Source organism: Hylobates moloch, unplaced genomic scaffold, assembly GCF_009828535.3.
Source record: "Hylobates moloch isolate HMO894 unplaced genomic scaffold, HMol_V3 SCAFFOLD_9, whole genome shotgun sequence".
NCBI lineage: Eukaryota > Metazoa > Chordata > Mammalia > Primates > Hylobatidae > Hylobates > Hylobates moloch.
Window position 1 is genome coordinate 82,132,458 of NW_026652284.1, and position 16,895 is coordinate 82,149,352.

At 39.3% G+C, this 16,895-nt stretch overlaps 1 protein-coding gene across 8 annotated transcripts in view; it reads right to left on the reverse strand.

Annotated features, from left to right (window-relative positions):
* The window catches only part of NCALD (neurocalcin delta), a 447,618-nt gene that overhangs the window by 89,030 nt on the left and 341,693 nt on the right, over positions 1-16,895 (reverse strand). Inside the window, exon 2 of one of the 8 annotated variants that reach the window (XM_058444302.1) lies at positions 7,695-7,744. The exons of the other annotated variants lie outside the window; for them this stretch is intronic. The gene's annotated coding sequence lies outside the window, so the exon portion shown is untranslated. The remainder of the gene's footprint in view (positions 1-7,694; positions 7,745-16,895) is intronic. 8 annotated transcript variants of the gene reach the window in all.

Consider the following 16,895-nt stretch of genomic DNA (forward strand, 5'->3'; position numbering starts at 1 on the left):
AAAAGCACTGAAAAGTCTTCCAATTAAGAAACATGCTAACTTTCATTCATCTAGCAAATATGTTTATCCTGGAACAACCCTAGAACCAGCCTTCTGTAGGGTCCACTGTGGGAAATGCCGATAGGCCCACAGTCTCAGAGCAGAATCCAAGGACTCTGATTTAGAAATCGTATCTTCCTAGTGGCAAACACACTTGTCAGAATGGCCTGTTAAGATTTGGCTTAGTGAACTCTCCAAGGAGGCAGAGAACAAAACGACTCTCTACCTGTTCTCTAGCATGCTATTCCTGAACCCACTGCCCTCGGCCCTGGACACCTTCCTTGGTTTCTGGGTCATCAATTCTCTTAGGACTTGGCTTCATAATTTCTGGCTTTGATTGCTCTCTGTGTTCTTTGACCCAAGTCTGGTCACAATACCATTTGGCATCCTGGCACCTGTTCTCATTCTTTGGTCCAAGGACATATCATGGGTCCCATGGCTCTACTCTACTATTCTGAAGCCAAAGGCCTCCCTTCTAAATTGTTTTCCATGAAATCTCTTGCTTCTGGGACAACATTTGGTTTGCCATCTTAAATCTAACCTTATATTTCCTTGTGAGTATGGGTTACCTCAAAGGAGAGGGTCATGGTCCATCCCCATTTTAATAGAGAGAATTTAATGGTGATCCAGTGACCCCAGAAAGGAGTAGGAGTAGACCCTAGTATATTATATCATATATTATCTCATCTCATTGTCTCCAAAAATTATGAGGTAGTTGCAATTTTTTACTTCTGTTTTCCAAATCAGAAAATGAATCATTTGAGAGATTGTAACTTGCCCAAGCTTTAACCACAGAGCTTTAGTAATTGAGCTAGGATTTGAACCCAGGCAGTCTGACTTCAAAGGGCATGTTGCTCTGAATCAAGAAGCCTCCCTTGATTTTCCATTCCATATCAGGGTCTATCAACTCATCTTCAAGAAGCCCTGCCTGGGAGCATGGCAATCTTGTCCAGTCATGATCCTGGGGCAGCCTAGGGTTCTCAGCTGCACCCCTCCCTCACCAGTCAGTTCAGTGCACAATACCATGGGTTTGTTCTTCTCTCCCTGTTCCTCCGCCAGAGCAATCTAGCTCTACTACAGCTCAACTGCTAAACCACTCTGTGCAAATGTTCCCTCTCTGATAACAAAATGCTGTAAGCCAGGCTAATTGTGTAAGTTTCCAGAAGGTTCCACATGCAGGGGCTCTAATGGCAGGATGGTGGAGACCATGGGGGAAACTGTGGGGTCAGATTTAGAATTTTGCCAGGACCAGGATTCGCATGCCCCCCTGCACATGAGCATCATCACCTAGGAAGCTTTTTCCCCACTTAATTCAAAAGACCCATGCCCAGGCCTCATCCTTGACCAAATGAATCAGAACTCCTGTGAGAGAGGCCCCAGCAGTGGCATTTTATTAAAGCTCTCTAGCTGATTCTTATGTGAGACTAGAGTTGAATATTCCTTTTCTAAACATTGGACTAGTTATATAAATAAAAACACATTTCCTAAATGTTGGCCTATGTACCTCCCATTGAGGCTATTTCCCACTGAAAAACATGTGCTTTCTCAGAGGGAAGAGGTTTAAGAATCATGGACACGACTCTGATTATTATCTGCCCTTGGGCCAGAATCAACTTTATTGGGACTTTGTTTTCTCATTTATTAAAGAGGACTAATGTTAACATACCTCAAACGTAGGTAATGAAAAATGACTAATTCAATGGTCATGGAGTACCGCTTATGCAAAGTTAAAATGCTGCTATGACAAATAAGGGGATTTGGGTAATTTGTCTCTTAAGCATTGCCAAGAAATCTCCAATAATCATAAATAGGGATCTAGAATGGAATTCAATGAATCATACACCATAGACTCACTAATTACCTGTAAATGGCTGCTATTCTCTCCTTCCGCTAGTATATTTCCTCCGGATAGCAACTTGGGAATATGAATCAAAAGAATACAATATCTCGAAATTTCTTTGGCACATTCCCACAAAGCCAATGCTGTCTTGTTGGCCAACTGTTTTCCTTGAAACAGGTGTGCTTCAGCTTAAAGAAGGCGGAGACCTACTATGAAAGAAATAACTGAACAAAGTATTCTTCCACTTCACATAGCTTTCTTAAAATAGAAACTTCCCTTGTGCATAGTTCATTAATTTATTACCCTTGAGGAGAAAAAAAAAATCACAATGATGATGTAACTCTGAAATGATCAAGTTAACCAGTGGGGAAATGTGATTTAATTTCTGAAACCTTTACATTAACTCACGTGTGATTAGAAGACAGGTTTACTCCCATGAAATTAGAAAGAGCAAAAGAAAGAGACATATTTAGATTACAAGGCACAACTTTCAGAGCCTGCTTGTCACATCTTGTCTCACAAGTGATGGAGTGCATGGGCAGTGAGTCATGGCGGAGGCAATAGGCGCCATGAATGTGAGAAGATCTACCCAAGGCATGTCAGTCCCGCTAGCTGGGCTCTCCGCTTCCACATTCCCACATGGCCCAGGACCTAGGTCAGTCTTATTTGCATAAGAACCATTTAACAATGGCTCTCTCTGTCTACTATAAGCTGAATGCTGCACTAGGTCTTCTAGGAAGACAAAGACAAAGGCAGCATGCTCTCTGCCCTTTAGGCTTGTCAACTTACGGTGCCCAGATATCCAGGTCTGACAGCCTCAATCTTTTGGCCAGCCCTACTAAGGGGATCTGTGTCAGTTCTGTTGGGAGCTTTGTGGATTAGTCCCATCCTTAGGTTGCTCCTCACAAATAGGAAACTTGCTCAGGGTTGTTTTTCCAGTTGTGTAGTGATCTGGGCTGAGAACTTCCTACTGGCATCGGATCTCTTTGTCACCAATGGCATAAATCCACTACAGGAGTTTTTAGTGATGCTATATGGTTCATCACATTGGGCTCGGAGTACAGATTATGACTTCATAACTTACTGTCCCCTAAAGGCAAGAATTGCCATCAAGGCCTAACATAGTGCCTGTATTCCAGCACTACTTGTTAAATTCAAGGGCACAGAACTTGCCTCTCATGTTATGTGCCGACCACACATGTGCTTGGCTAAAACCTCTGGCGCTTGGCAATCTGTCCACAGCTCGAGATCCCTATAGAGATTAGGAGGTACAGGAGGCTCTCAATGTTTAGCTGGTGTGCGTTAAGAATCACCTAGGAGGTTTTATAGGTGATAAAGCCCCAAGCCCCACCTCTGTAGATTATGATTCCAAAGTTCTGAATTTGGCCTCAGGAATCTGCCTCTTTCAACCACACTGCTGTGGCTCTGATTCTGATGCCAGTGACTGGAGGGCCCTGTGTTTAGACATTATACCTCTCCCCTCAGGCTTCTGGGAAGATTCCAACCAAGAGCCCTGGGGGATCAGTTTGGGCTGGTGCTCCTCTCCACTGACCCAGCAGGTCAGATCCAGCTGGAGGTTGGAGTAATATGAGAACCTTATCTTCTCTGCCTGTGCAACCTTCATGCAGCCATTTCTCTCCTGGTGTCTCTAGTCTTGACTTCATCAAGGGCTGCTGAGAACCTGTCCCTTTATGCCACTGACTTTACACTTAGCATTCCAAGACCTCACTAGCCTATTAGGATAAATTAGCATTTCACTGATGGTTGCCAAGGTGGCTCCTGAGTCATACAACTGAGAATATCCTGTCTTACACTGTCACACTTCTAATGCTAGCGGCTTCATTCTTAAAACAAACCCAGTTTGATGCTGAGAAGTTGGGGATGTGATGGGTATGCCCTTGGAGTCAGGGTCTCTGCCTCATCAGGTGAGGAGTGAGATCCTTGGGAACAGCATGAACCCCAGACAATCCTGTTATAGACAAACAAAAGAACCCTACTGAGATGTCTTTAGTAATGTTCTAAAACCTGGAATTAATTATCCCCAAAGACAAGAGATGAATGATATGTATAGCACATGATCAGACTGAAAATGGCTAAAATGGAAAGAACAAATGGCCTGTGATCAAAAGCAGATCCCTGTACTTACCTGGGATAATTCCCAGCAAATGTGCCCCTTAACTCCAATTTCAGGAAAGACAAACCCAATCTTTCCTCTAATGTGTCATTCATTCTTTCACTCATTGACAAACACTTATCAGGTACCTGCTTCGTGAATAGAATAACACATCTAAAAATTACAAGACTAATTTCAATTAACCAGGAATTAAGAGCCTGCTTCCTTTTGACAACTAGTAATTTTTTTTTAATATTAAGTTTGCAGAAATAGGAGGCAAAGCATTCCAACCTCTGGGGAGGACTTTCAGATGGTGACTGGAGTCAGAGGCATTGGAGCAAGGAAGTTCTACCAAACATCACAGGAGCAGCAGAGCTTGTTGGCTGAGGGGGTCATGCTTTATCCATTCCAGCAGGCAACAGGGGCCCAAGGACAATTTGAAAGCTCCATTCTAAGCTGTCTGTGATTTCATAAGGTCCCTGTGAAGTGAGGACTTAGTACAAGTAATGCTACTTAATACAAGTATAAGCAGATGCTTTAATGTACATTTGCAGAGAAGACTGATGTAGGTTTTCAATCATGATTATATGGAACCATGAAAGAGCATTTACTGACACCTATTGAATTGTGGACCCAACCTTTCCGCTAAAACAAAACAGCTCTATATAGACCTGCACTCACTGAACTGGCAAAGATGAGAACCCTCTAGTCAGACTACCACTCTGCAGAAAAGGATACAACAGAGATTACAGATTTTCTTTGGATGAATTAATAATCCACAGCCCTCTGGGAACAATTTCCACCAGTCTCCCCCAAAAAGGCATGTTCCAGTTTGCCGCTGGGCCTTCATCCATACTGCTCCTTCTGCCTGAAACGCCCTTCTCCAAAGCTTCATATGACTAAAAAGGAGGTCACTAGCCCCATCCGCAAAGACAGACAACACACCTGTTTCCCAGGTCAACATCAAGCTTGCTCATTTCTTTGTTCATTCATTCAGTCCCTGAGTTATTCAGTCTGTGTTGGGTACTTAATCCCAGTCCCCGTGGGGTGCACTGAGGACACAGATATGAAATGAGACACCATGTTTACCTTCAGGAAGCTTGTAGCTTAATGGAGGAGACAGATAGAAAATTGTAGAACTGTGTGGTTAGTGGTCTAATTTAGGTTTGTATTTGACAGGAGTACTGGGGAAGTTAGGAATGGGACTCAGTGGAGTCCTGAAGAATGATACAGTACCTGGTTGAGGCAGATATTGTGGATTTGATGAATGGAATTGGCTCATGTGACCCATCTATTTTCACTTTGTTCTCCTTGTATAAATGACCCATATTGATCATATAGTCAATCAGGGTTGGGGGTGCTGTCTGGGCCATGAAAGAAAGAGAAATAGCCTCATAAAAAGTAAGGCATGTACCATGGCCTCGTGCCAATCATGCATCAGCACACTGGGGCAGCCACTCTAATGTTAATAAAATCTCTCTTCAAGATGGCAGACTAGACATGACAGTCTGCCTATTCTTCCTTCAAAAATTCCAACTAAATGGCAGAAAATATGTATGAAAAAGAATAAATCAAGAACCAGGATGGAAATCAAGAAAAGTTACCATCAGTAGACAGAAATTTTAAGGAATTTGTAGAAAATAGCCAACAGATATGTTTGGATTGAGCCAACAAAAACCGCAATGTAAAAGAGATTTTAGAGAGAGCTAATGAAGAGATGAGAGCTGTTCTTCTCAACAGAACCCTGAAGAATTCAGGTCTGGAGCCACAGGGAGAAGGAACAGTCAAGGCAATTAATAAAAAGACTATGAAGAATGTTGTTTTCCATCTCTTTCTACCCCCCTTTAAGATTTGTACAGAAAGGCAGTACATAAAAGTAGTTCATCCCTAAAAATAAAGCCTTCCTGGTCCTGGCAGTCAGGACAGTCACAAGCTTGCCTGTCTGCTTCCCACTGTCACATGTGCCTCCTGTGAGCCGAACTGCCAGCCTTTCCATTCAGGAAGAGAAGTGTGGTGGAAAACCATTCCTACGTAACTGCCAAAGAAATCCCTCCAGTAACCTCTACTAGTCAGCACAGCCATTCATTCATAAATATGATTGGGCCAGTCAACCCAGCCCTTCATTTATAAATATGATTGGGTCAGTCAAAAGTTACTGGTTACTGAAGGAAAACCTAGAACATATGAAAGAAGGATCCAGAAGAGCAACAGAACATCTGATACTAAAGGAAATGGAGTTGGAACAAAGGACAAAGAAGGTAACTTTTTTTTTTTTAAAGTAATACTTTTAGGGATATTTGAGAGAAGTCTGCATTCATAAATATAAAAAATGATTTTACAAAGATGCTCAGTGGAAAGTCTGAATAATTGAAATGAAATGACTCAAAAATAAATTTGAGATCCAGAAGACAAAATTGAGAAAATCCTCTGAATGTACATAAAAGGGAAGAAAGAAAATATGAGAAAAAAAGTTAAAACCATAGAGAAGAGAACCAAGAGACCTAACATCTCCTAGAGCTACGGGGCCTACTATCCTTTCCGTAGTAAGAGCTACTAGAGGAGAAAACAAAGAAAATAGAGATGAACACGTCAAATAAATCATAGAAGAATATTTTTCTGGGCTGAATAAACCTTGAATCTTTGGATTTAAAAAACTTGAAGAGGAAGAATTTAAAAAATATCTGGACACTTCCTGGTAAAATTTATTACCTCCAAGTACAACAAGAAAATCCTAAAAGTTCATGGGAGAGGGATGGGGGATGGATCCACCTATAAAGGAATCAAAATAAAAATGGCAGCAGACTCTGCATCTGCTTTCCAGGTTGCTAGAAGACAGTGAAACAAAGTCCATAAAATGTGATGGAAAGTAATTTGTAGTCTATTTTTCAATTATGAGGGCAAAATGAAGATCTACAAAGATATAGCCCTTCTGTAATTTTGAAAAAAATTAAAAATATGTTCTAGCAAAATTGAAAATGAATCTAAGAAAGGGGTAGATGTGAAGACAATGAAAATAATCCAGTTGTGATGGAAAGAAATTCCAGTAGAAGAGCTTAAATCTAGTCCACATTAAATGGTAGCACAGAGGGCTTAGTGGAGAGCATCTTCAATAAGAAAGAGGTTGCCATGACTAATAATTAAGCGTCAAAAATTAAACTATGACATGCCACATATGTACTGAAGATTTTAGTTTCTCCAGGTCAATCAGAGAAGACAAAGATAATTAGAAACTTTAGAAAAATAAATATACATAAAGGACAATTGTGGCCCAAATATAGCAAACTAAAATATAGTATGTGTTTAAACAATTTGTGGAATGTAAAAAACACTGGTATTAGAAGCAAACAAAGTTAAGCCTCTCTGGTCAAAGGGGAGGGTCACTAGATGCAGTGGTTTATGACTTCATGAACTATATTCCTTACAGGTTGCCCTTTTTTATACAATTTTCACCAAAAGAACAATCCTAAAGGTGGGATTAGGTTTTGAATTCTGTTTTAAAACCCCTTCTCCCAACCAAAGGTATTTTTGTTTGATTATCTGCAGTCTTTTCTGTCTTCCTGAGACAGTTAACTAAACTTTATTAACTAAAAGTATAAGCCTGTACTCATTATGAAACAATTCGTTTTTTTAAGTTAATCCTCAATCTCTTAAAGTTTGATCTTTAATTTTTAATAAATTAAAATTAGAAATAGTAACTCTTACTTCAAACAGCTGTGTGAAGTTCAAATCCTCAATTTCATTTCAGAGTTCTTCTGTTGAAATAAAGTAAAATTAAATGTAATGCTTTTTAATTTTAAAATATTAGTAGTTGTTACTTTGGACAGTAACACATTAAGAATGATGTTTCTTTTTTTTTCATATTCTTCTGTGTTTTCCAAATGTTCAACCATAAACATATATTGATTCTATACTTAAGTTATTTAAAATGAATATTAATAGAAGACTAACGTAAGACTATCTGGGTATATTACTAGGACTAGAAAGTCTCCCAGGTTGAATGGCTGGTTAGTTGAGTGATTATATAAAAATTGCACTGGGTTAAGTAAGTAATTTGGAACACATGCTTCAGCCTACCATCTCCTTTCCTTTAACATCAGGAACACATTCCCAGTGTTGTAGGTCTAAAACATCTGTCATGAAACAGATGTTTTTTTTTTGTGTACATTTTGCCCATGTATTTAAACCTAAGAAACTTCCAATTAATTTAGGACTTTTAACAGATATTTTATTAGTTGAATAGCTTATGCAAGAGAAGAGGAAGGACAGGTTTATTTTAAATTCCCTAAAAATGTCCCTGTTTAAAAACAGTAGAACAGTGGTTGGCAGGGGCTGATGGGAAGGGGTGAATAGGGAGTGAGTTTAATGGGGTTGGAGTTTCAGCTTGGGAAGATGAAAAAGCTCTGGAGATGTACAATAGTAATGGTTGCACAACAATGCGAATGTACTTAGTGAACTGAAACATACACATAAAGTTGGCTAAAATGGTAAATTTTACATGCATATTTTACCACAACAAAAAAGTCCCTGTTAATTTTAAATCCAGACATGATATAACATGATTTCAGTGAAAACTTTCCTTTTTTAAAGTATTTCAAAATCAGTGTCTTTCAGTTAACCTGTAGCATAACTAAGTTTTGTGCCTTTTGTGACTCTAACAAAATACCCCTCCTGAGGGGGATGCTGATGGAACAGTTAATGAACTCTTGGTTCATTAACAGTATAGTCTTTGGCTATAATCCATAGGCTGTTTTGACAGTCTGAGGAGAAAGAGAGTTCTATTTCTAAATAGTAACAGATTGGCCTTTAAAAATTGGAAGTTGATCAACATTTTTCAAGGTGGGCACAAACAGATCTAATGACAATTTCTTTTACAAAGTGGAATTTGGACCAAAGATTGCATCTTTAATGGTTAAATAGCTTCTATTTTGTGAAATATATTCTGAATATACATATATATATATATATATATACCCTGAGAGAGAGAATGGTTTGCTTTAACTACCCCTGGCAGTTGGGCTTGTACCAAGGTTTGTACCACGTTGTCCCATTCAACCTGGGAGACTTTCTAGTCTTAGTAATATACTCAGACAGTCTTATGTTAGTCTTCTATTAATATCCATTTTAAATAACTTAAGTATAGAGATCTTGTACCAAGAGCTCAGGGCTCACCAAGGGTTCCCTGACCATTCCCTCCTGAATAGCCGGGAGGTGACAAGAAGCACAACATGGGCAATGGCCTTGGGGCAAAGGCCCCTAGACACAAAAACCAATTTCCAAACCTTCACAATTGCCAGCAGCAATAGCAAGTGATGTTTTGTAAGTGGAAAACATACCTTTCATTCACCATCAGAGACTGAAATAAATGACTCAACTGGTTTAAAATCTTTATGTGATCAAATAGTTAAAAAATATATCGCTGATTCAATTTCTTCTGGTGTTGGACCTTAGGGACAGTACTAATCTGTGTGCTGCTAGAGTGACATTATCATCAATATCAATGCATTACTCTTCACTAGAATGATTAACAGATGGTGTTTTTGTTGGCTACCCAGGGATTTGTTTTCTATTATTCTTTGTATTGTACATATATGTTATATATACATTTTTGCATGTATAATTTATAATATTTTTCTTAAAGATGGCATGCTCTGGTTAAGAACATTCTGATAGTTGCCAGACACATATGTTGATTATTCAAAGATTTCAGATGTAATGTAATGCAATGCACTCACAACTTACAACTAAAATTTCACTGAGCACAATCTAATTTTTCATTGGTGACATGATTCAAAGATTTTTCAGAATAATGGTGCAGTGTCCCAGGGGTTTCAGTATATATATATAAAAAATATATTTTATATATCATATATATTTATACAATATATATATCAATTTTCATTGTATACTCATTACAGTACAGTTTTATAGAAAATGTTTTAAAGGCTTGACTTGTTCATTTGGTTTGGAACTTATATGAGTATGACTTTGATGAGTAATAGGTTATATGTTTAAAACTATGAAGTTACACAGCTCTGCCTACGGATATAACCCAGTTAAAGTTAAAATGGCTACTCACACCATACGGAGGGCAAAAGATAATTCACATTTCTTAAAATTTAAGAAGTTAAAACTTTTCTATGAGAAAAATGGACAAAAAGGGAACCTCTAACTTAACACATATTCAGGGATTCAAATGTGCTGTGTAAAGAAACAGAGTCACTAAAATATTCTCACCCCACTTAACATGTACATCACTTCCCTGCTCTGGCTTTCCCCCGCTTCCTAGTGTCTATCAGATCGAATCCAACTTCAGTGGATAAACCCTAGATCCTCCAAGGACCCACCATATAGATTATATATTTTTTCCTTTTCCCAACCATGTTCTTGACTCCAGGTGGGGAGGTGTCCTATTTCTGTCACTAGGATGTTCTCATTATGCTTCTCGATGAAGGATTATCCTTTCACTTTTGCTCCTCATGCCAGACGCTCTCTATCCTTTAGGCCCAACTCAAAGCTCAATTCCTCTCCAAAGTCATCTCAATGCCATATATCCTCTGGGGTTAATCTGTTCACTAATCACCTAACAGAGATGTAAAGAGGAGGCACTGTATGCTCAGCATGATGGTGGGCACTGTGGGAGGTTGTAGCCAGGGTGGAAGACGTAGCTCTGGCCCTCAAATGCAGATGCCATCCAGCCTTCCTAACTAGACTGTCACCTTTTCAAAGACTGGCTGGTCCTATATTACTCGTGCAGTATCCTACTTAGCTGAAATATCTTGGATGAGCTGGGATATATCCTGGTTATTGAAAAGTCTGGGTGATTGCACCATATCTGCCCTATGTCTATGGTAAGCAAATGAGGAACAACTGGAGAAACCTTAGCAGTCCTTGGACATGAAAGGAATATTTTCATAGGCGCTTAACTCTAGGGCTCACTGTACAGAGTTAACAAATGCTGAATGAATAAATGAATGAAAGTCTTCTTAAGGGAAGAGGAGTAGACTATTAGGATGGGGTGAAGTTTAAGTAAGTGAGAAGAGAGTTGGGGCATTGATTTCTCTACAGCAGAAGGGAAAGGAATGCCTCTTTGAGTAAGGACACAAGGACCACATTTCTGAGGATTTCAAATGCTAGATTGGACCAACACATGGAGCCACAGGCCAATGGGACAGCTGCCATTTTGGCAACTTTGTTAAGACGCATAAGATTTTGTTGAATTAGCTAAATTTTACCTGGCTAAGGAGAATACCCTAGCTTTACTACAAACCAGTAGAGCAGAAAAATTGCCCTAGAAGCATAGGAAATGGGCCAAAAGAGTGTCAAAGAGACAGCAGGTTCCAACAATAGAAAAGTAGGCAGCAATTTAGACAGAGTAGGTATGGGAGAGGGAGACAAAGTGGACAAGGAGGACTGAGCAATGGTCTAGGACAGATGATACGAGTACTGCCAACCACACTGTACTCTCCTGCAGGGAGGATCCCAGTCAGTGGGGGCCAATGAGCAAGATCTTGCTAAGGCATGCAGTCTGGCCTCAGTGTAGCCCAAATCTTTTCCTAGAACCAGCAACAGCATTAACATGTAGGACGTTGTTCCAAACTTCCGAAAGCTCATTTGTAATTTGGTTAGTAACAGAAATATATTTTCCTCCAGGAATTAGGTTAGGTTAGGCCAAATCGCAAAAGTCTATTTAATAATCCATACGTGCCTGAAGTTTAGCCCTCTACACAGGCATTTCACTCATTTCTAATTACCCAAATGTTCCAGTTACTCTGAATGCCTAAGAAATTACCCCCCCACACACCCCAAATCTTATGAACTTAAAACAGTATCAACTTTTATTTTGTCCATGAAACTGCAACTTGGGGCAGAGCCCAGCAGGGATAGTGCATCTATGATTCCCTGGCATCAGGAGGGGGAAGGAAGACCTGATGACCGGGCCTGGAGTCATCTGACAGCTTGCTCACTCACATGCCTGCCAGTTGATGCTGGATGTCTGCTGAGACTTTAGCAAGAGATGTTGGCTGAAATACCTACTCTTGGCCTCTCTATGTGGTCTGGGTTTCCTACAATATGGTGACAGGATTCTAAGGGAAAATGTCAAGAAGAAAAAGAATAGCAAGAGAGAAAAAAATTGTATTATTTTTATGGTCTATCCTTGGAAGTCACCTAGCATTATTTCCACTGTACTCTTATCAGTTGGACCAATCATAAGCCCATTTAGGTTCAAAGGGAGGGGCAATAGACTTCACCTCCTGATGGAGAGGAGCAAGATTCTAGAAGAACATATGGTAATGCAGTGGCTCACGCCTGTAATCTCAGCCCTTTGGGAAGCCAAGGTGGGAGGATCTCTTGAGGACAGGAGTTCAAGACCAGCCTGGGCAACATAGCGAGACCCCATGTCTATAAAAATAAAAACATAAAATTAGCTGGGCATGGTGGCATACGCCTATAGTCCTGGCTACTCAAGCAGCTGAGGTGGGATGACTGCTTGAGCCCAGGTTTGAGGTTACAGTGAACTATGATTACACCACTGTACTTCAGCCTGGGCAACAGAGTGAGAACCTATCTCTAAAAAAAAATTTTTTTTAATGTGGTAATGGATTCAATTGTAAGGCTATTTTTGAATACAATCTGCCACAACATATAACATTAATTCTGGGGAAAATACAATATATAACAGTAAGTCCTCACAACATCACTGACAACAAAACCAATTCTTTTTTCTCATTAATATTACAACAAAACGATGTTGAATGAAATGACGGTATTTGAGGCTCTGCTGTATATTCCAGGTTGAAAGGCAATATAGTATAGTGAATAAAGAGCCAGGACTCTGAAGCCAAATGCCTAGAGCTCTATTATATACTTGTGTGACACTCAGCCATTTGTTTAAGCTCTCTGTGCCTCAATTTCCTCATTTATAAAACTGGAATGTTGTTAAAAAATAGTTATTTTGAAAAGAACTTTGAAGACTATCTAGCTTCCTAAGTGTTAGCTATTATTATAATACTCTTCCAATTCTGACGGATTCTTCCTGCCTCCTTGGGGGATGGTGGTGGCAGCACTACCAGAAGTAGAAGATTAATAACAACAGTTCACATTACTGAGTACCTAATACCTGTCAGTTTCTATGCCAAGTAAATTGACTCAAAAATTCAAGGGGGATGCCCTAATATTATTCACATAAGAAAACTGTGACTTAGGTAACTTGCTCAGAGTATCACTAGCAAGTGGTAGAAACAGGCCCCTGATCAGTTTAACTAGATAGAAGGAGCCTGAGTCCCTGGAGGACTGTGTGGAGCAGAGCCCTTCTCCTAATCCTGATTTCTGGGTGAGTGAAAAATGAACAGTGTTGGATTATGCCATTAAGATTGGCAGCTATTTATTACAGCAGTGACCCTGTCCTGACTGGGTTAGTACAGGGAAGACGGGAGAGATATTTTTGGAAAATCACTAATTTAAAGACTCTTTTCATAAAATACAATGGTTTTCATTATTTGCATGAAACGGGGTATTTGCATAAAAGAAAATATTCTTTAGGTCGGTCCCTACCAGTCTCATTTGTCTTCTGAACTAGAGGACAAATAGCCTCTGGCCACCTGGGAATAGGACTGAGCATACCGACCTGGAATCCCTGACACTGCTGGGAACAGATTGCTCACAAATGAGGCCGGCTGTTCACCAGCTGCAGAATGTCTCTTCTGGGGTTTCACTCTGGTGTAAAACCTAATGGTTCCCAGGTTGTTTGCCTCTTTTGTTTTGATGTTCTGTTTGGTACTGTTTCCTTTTAGAATTCTCTTTTGGACTGCAGTGGCCAGTGTGGCTGTGGGAAAGAGAACCCCAGTTAACAGTACATATAGGTCTCTGGGCAAGTTCTCTACATAGTTAGACTGCATGTTCCATGATGGAAGGGACCTGCCCTGTCTTGTACCTTATAGCAACCCTGGGGTCTAGCTCAATGCCTGACACATAGTATGTGCTCAAAATTTGCTGAATGCATGAAAGACTGAATGTTCGAATAAAAGCTCAAGCAAACAAAAGCCAGGGTCCATAAAGACACTTGGGTTCTCTATGCCAGCGGCATATCTCACTTGAGGATCCCATCAGGGGAGGACCTCACATGCCTACTATAATACTGTGAATGCAGTAGTCAGTTAATAAATGTTTGCCAATTAAGTGACTGTGCTGCACATGACCCATGAGAAGATGTGGGAAGGTATAGGATGGGGAAACTTTTGTGAGACGCTATTTCTGATCTCCAATGATATTGTAAATATGGTCGTCACAAAACTGATCATGGTTTGAGTTATATGAATCATATCAAAGTCTGTGGGAGTCAGCAGAGCAGATAGCCAAAGAACACAACAGTTTTCTTGACATTTACCTCTAATAGATAGGGCTTAAATTCATTAAAGCAAACAAAATCCGAAATCATCTTTTAAAAAAATTCATCCTTGCATAAAAGCAATGTGCGGCCTTTGGTCTTCCTGCAGTCACTGGGAGAGATTCAGAAAATGTGAACAATCCTCCCATGAAGACAGGCAACAGCTGGAATGTCTTTCAGGCTAGAGATTTATTTCCTACAAATCAAATATAAAACTGCATTGTGACCTGAAAATATTCTGGTTTACATTAATGTAAACTAAATTTTAAAGGGATGCCGTGTCTTTATTTAAAGGCACTTATGAAAATACATGCAAAAAACCCCCTAAAGTTCACTACTGAGATAAAAAGGGCAGACTGTTTTTAGTTTGGCTCCAGTGAATTTCAATATTTATCATATAATTTTTATATCAAAATCTTAGTGAACAATAACTTTTATGGTATCACTTCTGAACACAATAAAAAATATTACATTTTGGAATGCTATTTCTAGTTAGATTTCCATCATGAAGCACCAGTTAAACAAACGTGGATTTTATGAAAAATAATGGCACATTCCTTTTTGAAAAGTTTCAAACACCTGGCATTGAGGAGCAAACAGTACAGCCTGGAGTTAGAGATTTTAAACTTTTTCCAAGTTCCTTTATCAAGTTGCTACAGAGACTCAAAGCTCCCAAGGCAAGTGTTCTTTTCTAATCCAAAGAATAAGAAACGTTTGAGAACATCTCTTTCGTAATTCCTTTGAGGACACACGAAGACAAATTGCTAAGCTTCCATTTCAAATGCGAGGGATTTGGATTGAGTTTAAACAACAGCTTGTGCAAAATGTCATAGCTCCCATTCTCTTACGCGGAGACAGTGGGTGCTGATGTCATAGAAAGGATGACTTTGGACGTTCTGAATATAGGGCTGTGACGGCAGCTGACCAAACTGCAAAGTTACGCTGTTGGTTTGGAGAGGAAGATCAGGCACTATTTTCTGCACATTTAAAGAAACATGTAGAATGAGACACTTACATAAGTCACACTAAACAATACAATTAATACCCCCTGTATTGGTCTTAAATATCCAATAAGCCAAATAAGGTTCCACATTCAGATACTTGGGAAGTGTCTCCACTTCTGGCTTAATTTCAAACATGCCTCATCCTAGAGACCTCTGTCAGATAAACCTTTAGGGCTCTCTCTTGAGTATCTGGAATTAACATGACAATTGATCAATTCACACATGTATGTGCTTTACATTAAGCTGGAAAGCCACATACATTCTTTAATGCTTGCTTCAAATGTTATGAGCACATGAAGTACCTTCTGTGGCCCTTGGTTTTAACTCGCATAACTTGTACTAACACTATGGGTTTCCTCTTAACCCCTGTCTAACCAGGTAAGGGTTTCCCAATCCAGGGAACATAAGACTGTTGTTAATGGATCTGAAGGAGGAAAAGAAAAGAAAGTTACAGTGTGGTAGCTATATGAACATATTATTCCTTTTCATGCAGAATTTAGAGAACATTGCAAAATTCACACACTCGAAGAATAAAATCTGATGCGGTGGAACTGAATGTGGAAATGGGGTGATGGGTTTTGCCCAGAACAGTTCTATCACTTTTTGGCATCACTAACATACATATCAATTGACTCAGGGGTGGATAAAATTCAAGAGGGCCTGGGGAACTTGGTTGGGAAAAATATTACATCTTTAGTTTCACCAACCTCAAACTGAAATTTAGTATTTCCTTCAATTAAAATGTAGGCCACAAGCCACAGCACCTGTGATATTGTTGCCAAGAGAAATCACAGATATTTTCACCTCATTTTACAGTTGTTGTAGATATCCTGAAATATCTTTTATGCTCACCACTACTTCAAAATTATGGTAGTTATTACAACTGCTGTTAGTTTGTATTATTTAATAATGTGTTACTAACAAAGCATGTATCACAATTTTGTAAAATTTAGTTAACGTTTTTCAATGAATGAAAGTGGTTTGATTTGTAACCCTGCATACTTTATTTTATGCATGTAAAAACATAATTCTGAGAAACGTACACAGGCTTCACCAGGCTGCCAAAGAGGTCCACAGCACCAAAAGGGTTAAGAATGCCCAAAACTATACACAAAATATTTAATAATGCAACAGCCAGGTTTCTAGAGTAACTCGTTCCTTGCCAGCATCTTTTGAAGCTGCAACAAACATGACCTTGAAATCAACATAGTCTCAATGCTGTAAATAAATGATTCTGATGAGAGTCTTTTTTTCCCTTATTTTCCCATAGGAAAAGACCTGTAGATTCTAGAGCATCTCTGCTTTCACAGCATAGGTTGTTTTCTTTTAGTGATAAACTTCATCGAGATTTTGCCATCACACTGAATTATTCTCTTATGTTTCATACCGCTGAAATGCAGTCTATTTTGAAAGGGCATTGAATACAATTATTGTAAGACTTTAATTTAAAATATCATAGAGAGATCACCAAGAAAATCTCTGCTACCTGGAAAAACTATAATGATAATTCCACAT